The sequence below is a fragment of the Rhinopithecus bieti genome, unplaced genomic scaffold (assembly GCF_001698545.2).
Source record: "Rhinopithecus bieti isolate Rb0 unplaced genomic scaffold, ASM169854v2 scaffold_31531, whole genome shotgun sequence".
Lineage (NCBI taxonomy): Eukaryota > Metazoa > Chordata > Mammalia > Primates > Cercopithecidae > Rhinopithecus > Rhinopithecus bieti.
In genome coordinates this window covers 733,987-751,063 of record NW_016814088.1, presented here as the reverse complement: position 1 = coordinate 751,063, position 17,077 = coordinate 733,987, and the positions used below count along the sequence as shown (strand labels likewise).

General features: G+C 40.4%; 1 pseudogene across 1 annotated transcript; it reads left to right on the top strand.

The window, feature by feature from the left end:
• Positions 1-16,342: 16,342 nt before the first annotated feature.
• Positions 16,343-17,077, top strand: LOC108513763 (peptidyl-prolyl cis-trans isomerase A pseudogene; annotated as a pseudogene). Its single transcript, XR_001881016.1, has one exon. The product of XR_001881016.1 is annotated as a peptidyl-prolyl cis-trans isomerase A pseudogene (transcript).

Here is a 17,077-nt window from a genome sequence, read left to right as displayed (position 1 = left end):
TTTTTGAGATGGAGTCTTGCTCTGTAACCAGGCTGGAGTGCAGTGGTGCAATCTCAGTTCACTGCAACCTCCGCCTCCAGGGTTCAAGTCATTCTCCTGCCTTGGCCTCCCAAGTAGGTGGGACTACAGGCGCCCACCACCATGCCCAGCTAATTTTTGTATTTTTAGTACAGACGGGGTTTCACCATGTTGGACAGGATGGTCTCAATCTCTTGACCTCGTGATCCACCTGCCTCGCCCTCCCAAAGTGATGGGATTACAGGCGTGAGCCACCGCGCCCAGCCCCCTTGGCTGTTCTAAAAATTACCTCTCCCTCCCTCCATTCACCATGTTTCCACAAGAACCCTTACAACCATGCACTTTTCTCTAACTTAAGGCATCCGAGTGAGCGCTTTCATGGGAGTTTGGATTATTGGTCTGTAAAAATTAAAGCTGTATTTCCTTGGAAAGCTAAAATAAAAAGATGTGAAGCTTCTAAACTATTCCCAGTATTTCTCGATAGTGCTCGGTAAGAGAGAAGAACGAACCAATTACATAAAAAGAAACCAAAAAGAGAACAGATACAGAGCCCCGGAGGTATTTCAGTCCTGGACGTGGTTGTTCCCAAGGCCCAGTTCCTATATTCTGTATCACTTTTTACCTATGGCACTTAACACTGAAATTACATCATTTGCAAACAAAAGTGCCCTAACTCATATAGCATCAAATACATACCCTTTGACACTCTGCAGTTTATTCTAAAGACATATTGTTAACTCACAAAAGCAAACTAACATGATCCATTTTGTTTTAAGAAAATACATGCATGTATATGTTAAGAAAAGTATGGAAGAATCTAGACCAAAGTTCCAATAGTAAATATTCCTAGACAATGGATTTTTGGAGGAAAGCCTCTCTGAATTTTCTAAATTTTGCCCAACTAGCATGTATTACTTGTAACAAAAAGTAAGTCACAGAGATTTTTTTTATTTTATGCTTTTTTATTTTCCCAAAGCTATACATGTACAAGGTTTAAATTTTAAAGCTTATAATATAAAATAGTAGTCCCCGCCCTACCCCCAATTTCCAGCTCTCAGTGCTATCCAAATTTAAAACAATAAAAATATGTAAGGAGAGAACATGGGTCACTATGGGAGATGAAGTTTGGCAGCCTGCTGTGAATCAGATCTTACCATCCTTGCTGTACATCTGGCCATTCCTTCGCCTGATGTCTCTTTCAAAAACAAGGCTGAGTTTTACCCTAACTCACCATTCACTGAATCACCTTTCAGTGTCCCCCTAAATCCCTACAGACAGGGAGAGCTGGGGGAAGGGTCAGTGGGGTCACCATAGACACTATGTCATCCAAGACCCCAGTGGTCCCTGCTCTGACCATCCTCTATGCCAAGGAAACATGATCTGTGCACATCCTTGACAGAACCTTGTTCTGAACACGCTCCTTTACGCCCCACATAAATCCCCCCTACTGCTATGTAAACCCATTTCCTCTTGAATTTTTCTCTGGGGAAACTAAGAATAGCTGCATTTTCATCCACCCCAAAATAATTTTCAGTTCTTTCTTCATAGAAGGCCAATAAGTGGGTCTCAAGTACTTAGAGTTTTCAACTGAAATATCAGGAATTATTGTTCTCTTAATAGAAAAAAGTATTATAAATAGGAATTACACTTATGAACCACACTTCTAAGATACAGAAGCTGAAGTACTCATATCCAAACTTCCTGACATTCCACAGCTTGACTCATCAGACCACACCCAGGTATTAGGTTGGTGCAAAAGTAATTGCGTTGTTGCAGTTACAATTACTTTTGCACCAATCTAATAGTTTCTTCACAAAAAACTTAAATTTTTCCATAGATAGAAACAGAACCAATATATATAAATATATAAGTACATATTCACATATATGTGTATACACACACACACACACACACACACACATATGGAGAGAGAGCAAAACAGAAACAGATGTATTGCAGGGAATTGGCTCATGTGACTATGGAAACTGACAAGTCCCAAAATCTGCAGAAAGCTGAAGACCCAGGAGATCTAATAATGTAATTCCAGCCCAACATTAGTCAAGGAGGACAAATTCTCTCTTACTTAGGGGAGGGTCAACATTTTTTATCTATTTGGGCCTTCAGCTTACTGGATGAGGCCCACCCACATTATGAGGGCAATCTGCATTACTCAGTCCACCAATTTAAACATTCATCTCATCCCTCTCAGAAACACCCAGAATAACACTTGATCAAACTTCGGTGCACTCTGTAGCCCAGTCACGTTAACACGTTAACCATCACAACAGGCTTTTCTTCCAGTTAGTCCAAAAGACAGAATCATTTCTGTTTTCTCGTAATTCAAAGAGGGGGAAAAAAATCTACATGAGGAAATAAAAAACTTCATGTATCTTTAACGCTGCTGTTTAAAATTTCTTTACTTCTCTCTTTGCTCACATTAGCCCGAGTATCTAAAATTTTATTGTGACCATTTTGACACAGCTGTTTTGACCCCAGTGATTTGGACATTTATACCCACTTCATGTCTTTTTAAGAACAAACCACTAACTTTTCAACTTTTCCTTATTATCAAGTTACATAAATGGCCACATTACCTCTCTCTGAACCTCAATGCACCACAGATCCCACTCCATCCCCAGACTTCCTCCAATCTCAAATTTTTACCTGCCTCTCTGGTGTTGGTTGCGGAGGAGGCATGCAGTGAAGGTAATGTGGGCAGATTACCTGAGCTCGCTTTTTATAATAAAGCTAAAGTCGCCATGCCTCCTTTTTCAGTTCTCATTGAAATAGACCAGCAGCAACATCACAATGGCTTTTAAAAATATCCCTTCAATCATCACACACAAAACCTCAGGTACTCAGGAAGTGCCTGAAGGAACAGGTTTCAGTGGTGTTTGACAGCCCTTAGAGGGCAATCAAATTCTGACCAGTGGCATCCTCTAAGTAATGTGCATGTTTCCTGCCTTTGTGGGCTTTGTGGAGAAGAACCACTGGTCAGAGAGATTCCACCCAGTGCCCTAAGCTCACAGCAATGCCCTTGGAACCGCTTGACCCTGCTTGGCTCAGCTGTTTCACATATGTGACAGCCCTCATGGCCTCTGTCTCCTCTTGCCACTTCCCCCAGCCCCCGTCATTCCACATCCTCTTCCAGAACCAGCAACTGTGGGCACCTTGGAGAACTGAAAAAATGCCACCCCAATAAAGCAACCACCTGTTAACTAGCTTTTCCTGGGCTTCAACCTCCCTAACGAAGGACACTCAGTAAAATATCCCTTTTGTTGGCCAGAGTGACCCACTCTTCTGCTTGACTCATCCAAACTGGAATGTCCCACAGCAGCAAGGGGCACCCACAAGAATAAAGCAGTTTCATTTACAATGAAGAAAAGCTCTCTTCCCTGCCTGTGGCAGTGGACAGCACTCACCCTGCCCTCAAACACACACACACACACACACACGTAGGGTAAAGAAAGAAAGTCCAGAGAAGGAAAGAGAAAGGGAATCCTTTTAAAAATAAGCTTCTTATATTACAGACATTCCTCTGGCTCCTGGCATTTCCAAGTGGCAAATAGCACTTCTCGGCACTCTGTACTGAAGCTCATCAATGTGTTTTATTCATCACCACACATACGTGTGCAAGGAGTGGGTGTGCTGGGGCAGGAGGGTATGAGAGGGGGTGCAAAAGAGTGGAGAAAGAAGGATGGAGGAGAGTATGGCGGAAAAAAGATTTTATTAAAATACCGAAAGCAAATACTGCATTCCTGAACTGTATATTTTCCAAAACACTAGTTGCATGTTGGCAAGTAGCATCTTTTTATTTAATCCACAGAATGCTTTTCAATGAAGAAAAAGGACTCCAAAAGAGTCCCAAGGGGAATTGGCTTGAAGAATTATCAAGAAGCAAACATTTAGAAAACAAAAACCCAATGGAGAGTGTAAACACTAAAAAAATTCTCTGTTCTCTGTGTGTTACTAGTTCCAGGTATGTCTCTTTGTTATCTTATTTTCCTCTCTCACTTCTCTTTGTGCCCCTCACTGCCTCCATCTCGCTGGGTCTCCGTGGTAGGCCCTGCCTTCATTGTGTACATCATAACGAGTCACAGTATCATCAGACTGGGCCGAATCTCTGAGCATCACTCCCAGGAGGAAGCCTTGGTTCCCTCAGTCCCAGGGACACCACCTAGCCCAGTCATTTGCAAGAATGTCGCTGAGTCCTTCCAGCCAGAGCTGCCAAGCTTCAAACTGCTACAATAGTGGAGGAACTGAGCCAACAAACCTTCCCTCTGCATCAGCTTTAGGTGGGGAGTAGGGGGAGGTAAATAAAACCAGACCAGGAAAAAGCCAAGAGCATCCGGGAGTGAGAGCTGACATGACTACGAGCTGGGGCCTGCGTAGAGCACCTTATTTCCACGGAACTCACCCAGTATGTGTTGGTCATCATTTATGCCACTCCTACTTCCCCTAAAGAACACAGACTGTAGACACTTGATATTACAGTTTTGACTCTTCATCAGTGACTCCAAAAGCCCATGATGTACTCATTTATAATTTAACTGAAACAGAAATCTTTGCTCCCTCTGAGGCTGTCGTGTAGAAGTGAGTCATTTAGGAAGTGAGTGAATCCCAGCAGGCTACCCTGCACCTGCCTTTCAGCTTTAAGCATTCTCATTTCATTCACAATCTCATTTAATCCTGAAAACAACCTAGCTGATGGCTGTCTTTGTCTGCATGTTGAAGATGATGAGCTGGCAAAATCAAATGCTTCAATCAGGTACTTGAGATTTAGATAGTCTCAAAGATTTTAGAGCACTTAACAACACAGAGGCAGAGTATGGTCTGAAATAGGTACATGAGAGAAGAACCTAGAACTTGGGAAAAGATGGTCAGTGCTGTTAGGCATTCTACCTAGCCATGAGCTTCCAGAATGGCAGCCGAGTCAAGGAGGAAATACAAAAACATTCAGCCAACTAAGGAGCTTAGCATTTCAGTCTTCATGTTATTGTTTACTGAACCATCTATATTTGGTTGTTAGACAGATACATGCTGAAAGACACTTCTTCAAAGAGTAAGGGCTCATCAGAGTTTGAGCTTTTGTGTCATGGGTCAGTTCCCTCACTGGAATCCAAGTGACAAATCTCACCATTCACCTCATATACTAACACATCATTGCTACTAAAACATGTGTGGTCATCAGTGAAATTATTTACTTCAAAGGTTTATCAAAGAGGACTACTTCTTAGAGTTGTTTTTACGTTTTAAAAAATTACAAAATGGCGCTAAATGTACCCCCAAAAATGCCTCAATGGATGGCCAAGAAAAGAAACAGGACAATTCTTTTTTTTTTTTTTTTTTTTTTTTTTTTTTTTGAAACAGAGTCTTGCTCTGCCGCCCAGGCTGGAGTGCAGTGGCCGGCTCTCAGCTCACTGCAAGCGCCTCCCGGGTTCACGCCATTCTCCTGCCTCAGCCTCCCGAGTAGCTGGGACTACAGGCGCCCGCCTCGTCGCCCGGCTAGTTTTTTGTATTTTTTAGTAGAGACGGGGTTTCACCATATTAGCCAGGATGGTCTCGATCTCCTGACCTCATGATCCGCCCGTCTCGGCCTCCCAAAGTGCTGGGATTACAGGCTTGAGCCACCGCGCCCGGCCGAAACAGGACAATTCACTAGTAGCCAGCATGCCAAATGATCATAAAAATTTCCAAGGACCATATTCTTCTTATTAATATGTTTTTCTTATAAATGTATTTGTGATAAATATAATAATAAAACAAGAATGTTAAATGAAAATAAATGGTAATCTAGAACCAAGAAGCCTCTACAGATGAATGCTACCAAAACAGAGTTAATACTCACTTTAAAGATTGCCCAGAAAATAGAAACAGAGAAAATGCTACCCAATCCATTTTATGAGACTACTGTAATCTTCATTCTGAAACCATTTACAAACTATACAAACAAGATTTTTCTCTCATTTTTAGTTTTGAGTATGAATGTGATCATCCTGGGTAGAATACTTGCCAATCAAATCCAAAGAGTAATAAAACAATAATAATATATCATGATCAAGAAGACTTCCTCCCTCAAGAAATACGACAGATAGTTCATTTTTAAAATCTGTTAATGTAATCTACCACACTAATCGATTAAAAGAGCAAAATCATCTAATTATTTCAATAGGTGCAGAAAAGGCATCTGAAAAATTTCATCAACTATTTATAACTTTTAAAACAACTCTTAACAAATTAAGCTGATATTTCAAATTGGTAAAAGTTATACACCAAAAATTAGCAGCAAACAACACTTCATAGAGAAACTTTGATGCATTTTCTTTAAGATCAAGAACAAGGTAAAGAATCCCCCTCCTTCTCCGGCCGGGCGCGGTGGCTCACACCTGTAATCCCAGCACTTTGTGAGGCCTAGGTGGGCGGATCATGAGGTCAGGAGATTGAGACCATCTTGGCTAACACGGTGAAACCCCATCTCTACTAAAATACAAAAAATTAGCTGGGCGTGGTGGCGGGCGCCTGTAGTCCCAGTTACTTGGGAGGCTGAGGCAGGAGAATGGCGTGAACCCGGGAGGCGGAGCTTGAAGTGAGCTGAGATCACGCCACTGCACTCCAGCCTGGGCGACAGAGCGAGACTCCATCTCAAAATAAATAAATAAATAAGTAAATAAATAAATAAAAATACAAATATTAAAAAAAGAATCCCCCCCAAATCACACACCCACCCCCCAACACACACTACTATTTCAAACATGGAATTAGAAGTCTCAAACAATACTGGGTAGGGGAGAAAAGGAGAAAAGAGGTTTAAACATTGGAAAGGAAGAGATAAAACTATCATTGTTTGTGATGGTATGATTATCCCACAAATAAATACCAACAGAATCAATAGACAATCTATTGGAAAATTAAAAAATTAAAAAGAGAATTCAGCAGAGTGGATGGATACAAGATCATGCATTTAAAAAAAGCAAGAACATTTCTTTAATATCAGCAATAACCAACTGCAAAATATGTTTTGAAAATTAGATACCATTTGGAGTTGTACCAAAACTATGCAGTATTTTGATTGAGAAGTTCTCCTCGAAAAAAACTTTTAAACCCAATAAGGGACACAAAGAATGATCTGAATACATGGAGAGGCATTCTTTGGACTGGATGTTTGATATCATATAGCAGACAATTCTTCCCATTAACCTGTACATTTAATGTAATCCCAAATGAAATTATATTTGAGTTACTTTTTTTAACAGACCAATTACATTTAGTCAGAAATTAATGAAAGAATTAATGTCAACAGCTAGTTAAGCCAACCTATAAAATAAGATAGGTATCTTGCCCTAATAGATAATAAAACCATAGTTTAGTGCAGTATTAATACAAAACAGAACAATAAACTAATGAAAAATACTAGCGAGATTAGGGACAGTTCCATACACATAGAAAAACTTAATATAAGATTTTTTAATAGTCCCATAAATCAATGCAGAATAAAACGCAGTATTATGAAGATAGTCTAGAGAAAATTGGCTCATTTTATGGAAAGCAATGAAACCAGATTTCCATCTAACATCACAATCAAAGGTAAACTCCAGGTGGAGTAGAGTTAAATGTGAAAAGTAAAGCTTTAAAGTTAATAGAAGAAAATGTAAAAGGCCACCCTTGATGCCTAGTGGAGAAGCACTTTTAAAAATCTCCAACCATGAAAAAAAAATATGGATGAGTTTGATTATATCAAAATTATGAATTTCTGTTCAATAAGGAACACCCATGCAAACACCAACAAATAGACCATTGATTCAGAGACCTTTTCAAAGTATAAAACAGGTACTGTAAGTCTAAACAACTAATATTTATAATACACAAGTAAATTCCACCATTCAACAATAAAATGAAGAAATCCAAAAAGCTAACAAGACTAAAAAGAGATGTTCAAAGTTAGTTATAATCAGAGAAATGCTGATGAAAACAACAGTGAGATATAACTTGACTAGTAGATTTGCATAACATCAAGAGCTGGCTCTAAGAACCATCACATACTTCTGGAGGGAAGAAAGACTGAAGAGAGCTCTGACACATCCCCCTAGAGTAGATCTGACCAGACTTTGTGACTCAGAATTTCCACTCCATGTATATAGCTTAAATAAGTTCCTATCAAGTCTGTAAATGGCATGTACAAGGGTATTTGTTTGTAGTAGAAGCAGAGGGGGAGTTGGCAGCAACCTGAAATCCATCCCTGAAAGAGGGGCTGGCTGAAATGCACAGCATACACACCATGGGGTCAGAAACAATGGTCAAGGTGTTCATGGAGCAACTTGGATGGCCCTTATAACAATACCATTTGGGTAAGTTTAAAAAACACATGTGCACAAAACAATATGTGTTTTGCAAAAAGGCATACAAGCAAAAGCATACATATTAAACTCATTTTAATTCTTGCTTGGGATGAGGTGGCTGAAGATGAGAAGAGGATAAGGGAATGAGATGAAAGAGGGAAAGGGAGGAGGAAAGAAAAAGAGGCCTTGACCCAACCAATGTTAATGTTTAATAAATTGAGAATTAGTAGCCCAACCTTGTATTACAAAAGAGGGTAAAATAATATATTCATGAAGAACTTTGAATGTACTCTTAAAAATGAAGTTTTCTTATATAGTTGTCTTTTGTCTATGAATAAGCCCACTACCACCCATCTGCCCTCCTTGGCATCTACCTCCCTCCATCCTTCAATATCCAACTGCAGCAGCAGACACTAGGCAAGAGCAAAGTTAACATCCCTTAAAATGCTGTTATGAAACCATAATGAAAATAGGTCACCAAAGCTGAATAGTTACAAATATATGAATGTAGTGTATTGATCAATTACAAATTAGCTTTTGGGAAATTGATTTTGGAAATCTAACACAGAGTCATCAAGAAACTTAGGTTCTGATTCTCTCTGTCTGACTTATACTTTGAAACAAAGTAATTTTCCTAGCCTCAAATTCTATATTTATAAAATGGGGAAAACAGTAAATGAAAATAATTAACTCTATAAGCAAATAAATATTCATCAGGCTCAAAGGCTCAAAAGCCAAAGAATGAAATTAAATAGTTTCCATAAAGAATGTTTCCTCACTCAAGGACAATAATATTCCTTCAATAGTTACAGGACATCTACTATGCACTATGTACTGTGGTAGGAATGGGTACAAATTTCAACATTTGAGATAAAACCTACTACCCAGGACAAATTTCAAAGACTATATGCCCAGTAATTATCAAAAGTATGGCATAAGTGAAGTATTATAAAATGAAATGTAAATATATCTATAATTATTAATGCATTTTGATAGGCAAAAATACGACTGGAACATTAAGACTAATACTGAACCATTTGTTTTGTTTCTTTACTTCTTCTGTTGAATTAACCATCACTCTACACTGCCCCCATAAAATAAAAGCTTTAAAAGATCATAAAGCAAATGTTTTGCCTTTAAATATGCATCCTATTTCAAATATAAAACAAAAAGCCTTCAGAGATGGTTTGGCTCTGTGTCCCCAGACAAATCTCATCTCAAATTGTAATCTCCATGTATTGAGGGAAGGACCTGGTGAGAGGTGATTGGATCATGAGGGCTGTTCCCCCATGCTGTTCTCATGATAGTGAGTGAGTTCTCATAAGATATGATTATTTAAAAGTGTGGCACTTCCCCCCTCACTGTCTCTGTCTCCTGCCACCACGTAAGATGTGCCTTGCTTCCCCTTCACCTTCCAGCAGGATTGTAAGTTTCCTGAGGCCTCACCAGCCATGTGGAGCTGTGAGCCAATTAAACCTCTTTTCTTTATACATTACCCAGTCTCAGATAGTTCTTTATAGCAGTATGAAACAGACTGATACAGAAAATTGCTACTGGGAGAAGTGGGGCATTGCTACAAAGATACCTGAAAATGTGGAAGTGACTTTGGAACTGGCTAATGGGCAGAGATTGAAACAGTTTGGAGGGGTCAGAAGAAGGTAGGCAGATGAGGGAAAGTCTGGAACTTCCTAGAGACTTGTTGAATGATTGTGAGCTAAATGCTGATAGTGATATTGACAGTGAAGTTCAAGCTGAGGTGGTTTCAGATGGAGACGAGAAACTTATTGGGAACTGGACTAATGGTCACTCTTGCTATGGTTTAGCAAAGAGGCTGGTGGCATTTTGCCCCTACCCTAGAGATCTGTGAAACTTTGAACTTGAGAGAGATGATTTAGGATATCTGGTGGAAGAAATTTCTAAGTAACAATGCATTCAAGAGGTAACCTGGCTTTTTCTGAAAGTATATAGTCATGTGCATTTACAAAGAGATAATCTGAAATTGGAACTTATGTTTAAAAGGGAAGCGGGGTATAAAAGTTTGGAAAATTTGCAGCTTGACCATGTGGTAGGAAAGAAAAACCCATTTTCTGGGGAGAAATTCAAGCTGACAGCAGACATTTGCCTAAGTAATGAGGAGTCAAATGTTAGTAGTCAAGATAATGGGGAAAATGTCTCCAGAGCATTTCAGATATCTTCACTGCAGCCCCTTCCATCACAGGCCCAGAGACCTAGGAGGAAAAATGGTTTTGTGGGCCAGGCCTAGGGCCCTGCTGCTCTGTGCAGCCTTGGGACATGGCACCCTGAATCTCAGCTAATCTGGCCTTAGCCCTGGCTAAAAAGAGCAAAAGTAAAGCTTGAGCAGCAATCCCCAAGCCTTGGGGCCCATGTTGTGTTGGGCCCGCAGTTACACATAAGCCAAGAGTTGAGGTTTGGGAACCTCCACCCAGATTTCAGATGATATATGGAAATGCCTGGATGTCCAGGCAGAAGTCTGCTGCAGGGGCAAAGCCCTCATGGAGAGCCTCTACTAGGGCAATGAAGAGGGGAAAGGTGGGGTTGGGTCCCCCACACAGAGTCCCCACTGGGGTGCTGTTGAGTGGAGCTGTGAGAAGAGGGTAACTGTCCTCTAGATGCCAGAATGGTAGATCCACTGACAGTTGCACCATGCACTGGGAAAAACTGCAGACACTCAATGCCAACCTCTGAAAGCAGCCACGGGAGCTGTACCCTGCAGAGCCATAGGGGTGAAACTGCCCAAGGCCTTGGGAGCCCACCCCTTGGATCAGTGTGACCTGGATGTGAGACATGGAGTCAAAGATTATTTTGGAGCTTTAAGATTTAATGACTGCCCTGATGGCTTTTGGACTTGCATGGGGCCTGTAACCCTTTTGTTTTGATTAATTTTTCCCATTTGGGATGGGAGCATTTAGCCAATGCCTGTACCCCCTTTTTATAACACTTTGGAAGTAACTAACTTGCTTTTGATTTTACAGGCTCATAGGTGGAAGGGACTTCCCTTGTTTTAATGAGACTTTGGACTTGGACTTCTGGGTTAATGCTGGAATTACTTAAGATTTTGGGCAACTACTGGAAAGACAAGATTGATTTTGAAATGTGAGAAAGACATGAGATTTGGGAGGAGCTGGGGCAGAATGATATGGTTTGGCTCTGTGTCCCCACCCAAATCTGATCTTGAATTGTAATTCCTGCATGTTGAGAGAGGGATCTGGTGGGAGGCATTTGGATTATGGGGGCAGTTTCCCCTATGCTGTTCTTGTGATAGTGAGTTCTCACGAGAGCTGATGGTTTAAAAGTGTGGCACTTCCCCCTTCACTCTCTCTCTCCTGCTGCTATGTAAGACATGCCTTACTTCCCCCTTACCCTTCTGCTGTGACTGTGAGTTTCCTGAGGTCTCCCCAGCCTTGAGGAACTATGAGTCAATTAAACCTCTTTTGTTTATATATTACTCAGTCTCAGGTAATTATTTATAGCAGTGTGAAAATGGATTAATACACTTTCCTTTTAGGTACTCTCCATAGACAAAGGTCTTTGTAATATTATAAGCAAATTATAAATGCGTATTATGAATATGCCACAGAAACAACAGTATTTCAAACTGTAAGGCTGGAGGCATTTAAATAAAATGGAATTTCTACTGCTTCTCTCCTGAATATCAGTGGAACACTATCTTAGTGACTCTCCCCACCTATTGTTGCTTAAGCATGTTCTCTCCACCAGGTGTTTCTGAGAGTCCTGCAAAGAGTTTGGTCCTATTGTTTCTAGATTCTCTTTTAGCCGTTACAACATTTGTAGAAACAAAACCTTAGTTAGAAGACTGTCACGCAAAAGAAGTGAAGGAGGTGGTATTGATAGGATTCTCAACCCCACCAGCCAAACACCTACTTCCTTCTCATTCCTCTCTCATGTATGTTGAACCTCTAGCTCATCATAAGGCCAGGCTTGAAGAACAATGATCCTGTCCAATCCCATGATTTTATATAAGAGAAAATGAGACCCAGAGAAGGGGAATATGACCAAGGTCAGACTAATGTAAGTCTCTCTTGAAACAAGAAAGTATTATTAACTATGTAGCATTAGAGCTAAACCTCAAAACCAAGTCTCCAACTTCTAGTTTATTCTCCTTCTTGGCCATCTTAGCTTAGCTGTTCATTGTAAAGCAGTGATTAAGAGCACAGGCACAGGAACCAGATCTCTTGGAGTTACAATTCTGACTCTACCATTTTTCAGTGATGTGATCTGTGTGAGTTACTCAACCTGTCAATGCCTCAATGGTATAAAAAGAAGATAATAACGATATCCACTTCATAGAAGTTTCATAAATACTAAATAAGATAATCTATGTGAAGCACTTAAAACAGATCCTGGTCTTTAGTACAGTTTCAACAAATATTGGTTATTGTTATTATTACCTGAAGAAAGATGACCTAAGACATTAGTTTATTATAAATCCTAGTTATTTCAAGAAACTTAATCATATGAATCTTAATTTGATCATATGCTAGAGGCAAACACAGTCAGAATCCATTTTGCCAAATATCAAGAGAACATTACTGTTCAATGCAGAAGATTTCTGCTATTCCTCAAATTTGCCACCAGATGACAGCAGTTGATAATAGGAAAGACAGTTCAGGTATGACCTGACTAATGCTTCCTCCTTTGAAATAAAAGCATCCTTTACAAACTTTGTAAAGCCCTATAAAAGAGTCGATTTCCTTTCCTTACTATTTTTTTCTTACTCCCACAAGGGTCGTGGCTGACATCCCTATAATAAAAGACACATTAAAAAAAGAAATGTGTAACAATTTAACAAGGTTTTACATGAGTCTTCAGAAATGAAGACCCAAAGACCCAGGGAAAATTGTGGATGTTTATGTTAAGTCTGATGAAAGAACTGGATGGTTGTGGAGAAATATGATTGGACAAAAAGGAGTATGATGTAATGGTAATAAATAGGGGGAGCTCAACAAGGCCTGTTCGTTCATATTCTTTTCTGTGTCTCTGTAGGACATTCATTCCCTGCAGATACAGGGCAAGACACCTGTCACATAAGGACCAACTAATAAACAGATCTTTAATTCTATCAAACAGCACCCAAGAACCAGTGCTCTCTCTCTAAAGTCCCCAGGTCTGAGAATGATCCAGGGATTGCATCACCACTGCGTCACATAATTCATGTTGTAATGCATGTGTTGGCATATGTTGTCTTTTCTACTATCTTTTGAATGATTTTTATGTTATTGTATGTTGAAATGATAGCATTTTAGATAATTTTGGTTAAATAAGAGATATTGTTCAAATTAATTTCACCTGTTTCTTCTCACTTTTTTAAAAATTTGAAATAACGTATATGTCTCTCATTATATCTCTATTACACAGTGCTGCTCTAAAGGAACTACATTCAGAGAGTCACCTTATCAGGAAAGCCTGAAACAGAGGATTTGGTCCCTCACATACACTCCTTGGTGCTATGCCTTTGTGCTTTGAATATGTTAAGTTGCTTGAGCTTGAACTAGAACAAGACACAAAAATTGACTCAAGATTTCTTAGCTCAGTGGTGAAATCCATGTGTAGCAGATGAAAGATAACTGGCTAGGGAATAAGATAGCAGGAAGCTCATCCTGTCATAAACCAGCCTTAGCCTTGACCAAGTTGCTTAATTTCCTCATACGTGCTTCCTCACCCAGGGTGGGCTAAGATACTTCCTAAGATGTATTGATATTGTAAGTTTCATGATTAAACCAAGCTATCAGGGTCCATTCTCCTCCAGGTTATTGAAAAGTCAATCCATGCTCACAGATTCGGCAAGATAACATCAAGGCTTTGCCCTTTGTGACAAGGAGGAGGAGGGTGGACAGACTGTGGGAGGACCAGCACAGGGCCTTCACTCCCTGGGAAAGAAAGTTCTGCACACTCATTCATCACCTATAGCCCATCCAGTTGGTTGTTCACACACCCGCCTCCCCACTCAAATCCCATTATCCGACCAAGCACAAATATGGACCTGGCCCCCAGCCAATACCCACTGAAAAGATGACACTAATCTTAAGAGCACTTATTCATCCACTCAGCAAATCGTGTTCATACACTGTTCGCAAGGCACAAGATAGATGCTGGGGAGAGCACTGGAGCAAGATTGAAAAATTGTCTACCTTCAGGGAGCTTAAATTCCAGCAGGAAAAGAGACATTTAAGAAAGGGCTGGACAGATAATTATTTAGTGTAGTACAAAGTAGGAAGAAGGAACAGTGAGTGTGAAGCTTAGAATAGGGTCACCCATGCTGTCTGGATAGTGCTTCTAACATGCATGGTAAGCCAATGTAGTTGAGTAGTGAAGAAATTGGGTTCCACGTGCAGATGGTTGGGTTCAAAGTTCAAATGTGCAGCTCACTAGTGATGAGATTTTGGCCATACTGTTTTAGGCACTCTACTCTTTATTCTTCTCACCTGAAATATAGGGATGATACAATAGTATCTACCTCCAAGGTAGTTGGAGGAAGTTAGTGGGTCAGTACAGAACACCAATGGGTCAGTTAGAAAATGCCTGGCAAGTAGTAACACTACTTCCCAAAGGTTTGTTAAGTATCACTGGATATTCCAATGGAGTTTGGAGATTCTCAGATATCCATTTGTAGTTGAGCCCATTTTAGAGACTTTCTTTGGTCACAGCTAATAGAAGATTCTACTGGGAACCTGAGCCAGTCTCCCAAGTACAGGGTCCTCCCCTTACAAATGTTAGCCTCCCTCCAGGTAGTCCCAAGTGTCAGCATAGAAACAATTCCTTCCATAAGTTTCCAGACCCAGAAAAATTGCTGATATTTCACAGAAGAGAAATAACCAAGAGCTAATAAACAAGAAAAATTGCCCAACTAACCAGCCTCCAAAGAAATGCAAATTAAACAGCTAAAACAATTCGCTGTGCATCGATTAATGAGATTTTGCCTTTATTGACGTCAATGTTGTTTTTGTCTAATTTCAATTGGCTTTTATAATTCTATTTTTATTTTTTATATTTTAGAGACAAAGTCTTGCTCTGTCATCCAAGCTGGAGTGCAGTGGTGTGATCAAAATTCACCCCTGGGCTCAAGGGATCCCTCCACCTCAGCCCCCTGAGTAGCTAGATGACAGGTGCACACAACCACACCCAGCTAAATTTTTTATTCTTTTGTAGAAATGGGGGGTCTCTCTATGTTGCCCAGGCTGGTCTTGAACTCCTGACCTCAAGCAAACCTCTCAGCTCAGCTTCTCAAAGCACTGGGATTATAGGCATAAGCCACTGTGCCCAGCCTCGTTTAGACTGATTTTAATAATAACAATGCCAGGAAGGGCTCAATGAAACAAATAGTTATCATTCTTTTCATTCAATAATTAAATAATACGTATACTAGAAACTGTACTGTCTTTCTCAGCTAGTAGGAGTATAAATTAGAACCCAGGTGTTCAGAAAGCAATGTGACATATGTAACACATCTCCCAAAAATTTTCATACCCTATACACTTCACTTTTAGGGATCTTGTTTGTTTGTTTGTTTGTTTGTTTGTTTGTTGTTTTGAGATGGAAATCTCACTCTGTCACCCAGGCTAGAGTGCAGTGGCACGATCTTGGCTCACTGCAACCTCCGCCTCCTGGGTTCAAGCAGTTCTTCTGCCTCAGCCTCCCGAGTAGCTGGGACTACAGGCACATGCCACCACACCCGGCTAATTTTTGTATTTTTAGTAGAGACAGGGTTTGACCATATTGGCCAGACTAGGGTCCTAAGAAAATAATTCAAAGTGGAAACAAAGATTTATGCACAGAGATGTTTATTACAGTATCATAGTAGAATACTAGAAATAGTCTAATTACTCAATAATGTGAAAATGTTAAACAAGTTATGGTGCAGACACACACAGGTATTTCAGGTATCCATTAAAGATTTTTCAAAGTTTTTAACCATATATGAAAATATATATCCCGGCTTTGCAGACGCTGCCGCCGAGGAAATTCTTGTAGTACTAGCCATGGTCAACCCTACCGTGTTCTTCGACATTGCCGTCAACGGCGAGCCCTTGGGCCGCATCTCCTTCAAGCTGTTTGCAGACAAGATTCCAAAGACAGCAGAAAATTTTCGTGCTCTGACCACTGGAGAGAAAGGATTTGGTTATAAGGGTTCCTGCTTTCACAGAATTATTCCAGGGTTTATGTGTCAGGGTGGTGACTTCACACGCCATAATGGCACTGGTGGCAAGTCCATCTATGGGGAGAAATTTGAAGATGAGAACTTCATCCTAAAGCATACAGGTCCTGGCATCTTGTCCATGGCAAATGCTGGACCCAACACAAATGGTTCCCAGTTTTTCATCTGCACTGCCAAGACTGAGTGGTTGGATGGCAAGCATGTGGTCTTTGGCAAAGTGAAAGAAGGCATGAATATTGTGGAGGCCATGGAGCGCTTTGGGTCCAGGAATGGCAAGACCAGCAAGAAGATCACCATTGCTGACTGTGGACAACTCGAATAAGTTTGACTTGTGTTTTATCTTAACCACCAGACCATTCCTTCTGTAGCTCAGGAGAGCACCCCTCCACCCCATTTGCTCGCAGTATCCTAGAATCTTTGTGCTCTCGCTGCAGTTCCCTTTGGGTTCCATGTTTTCCTTGTTCTCTCCCATGCCTAGCTGGATTGCAGAGTTAAGTTTATGATTATGAAATAAAAACTAAATAACAAA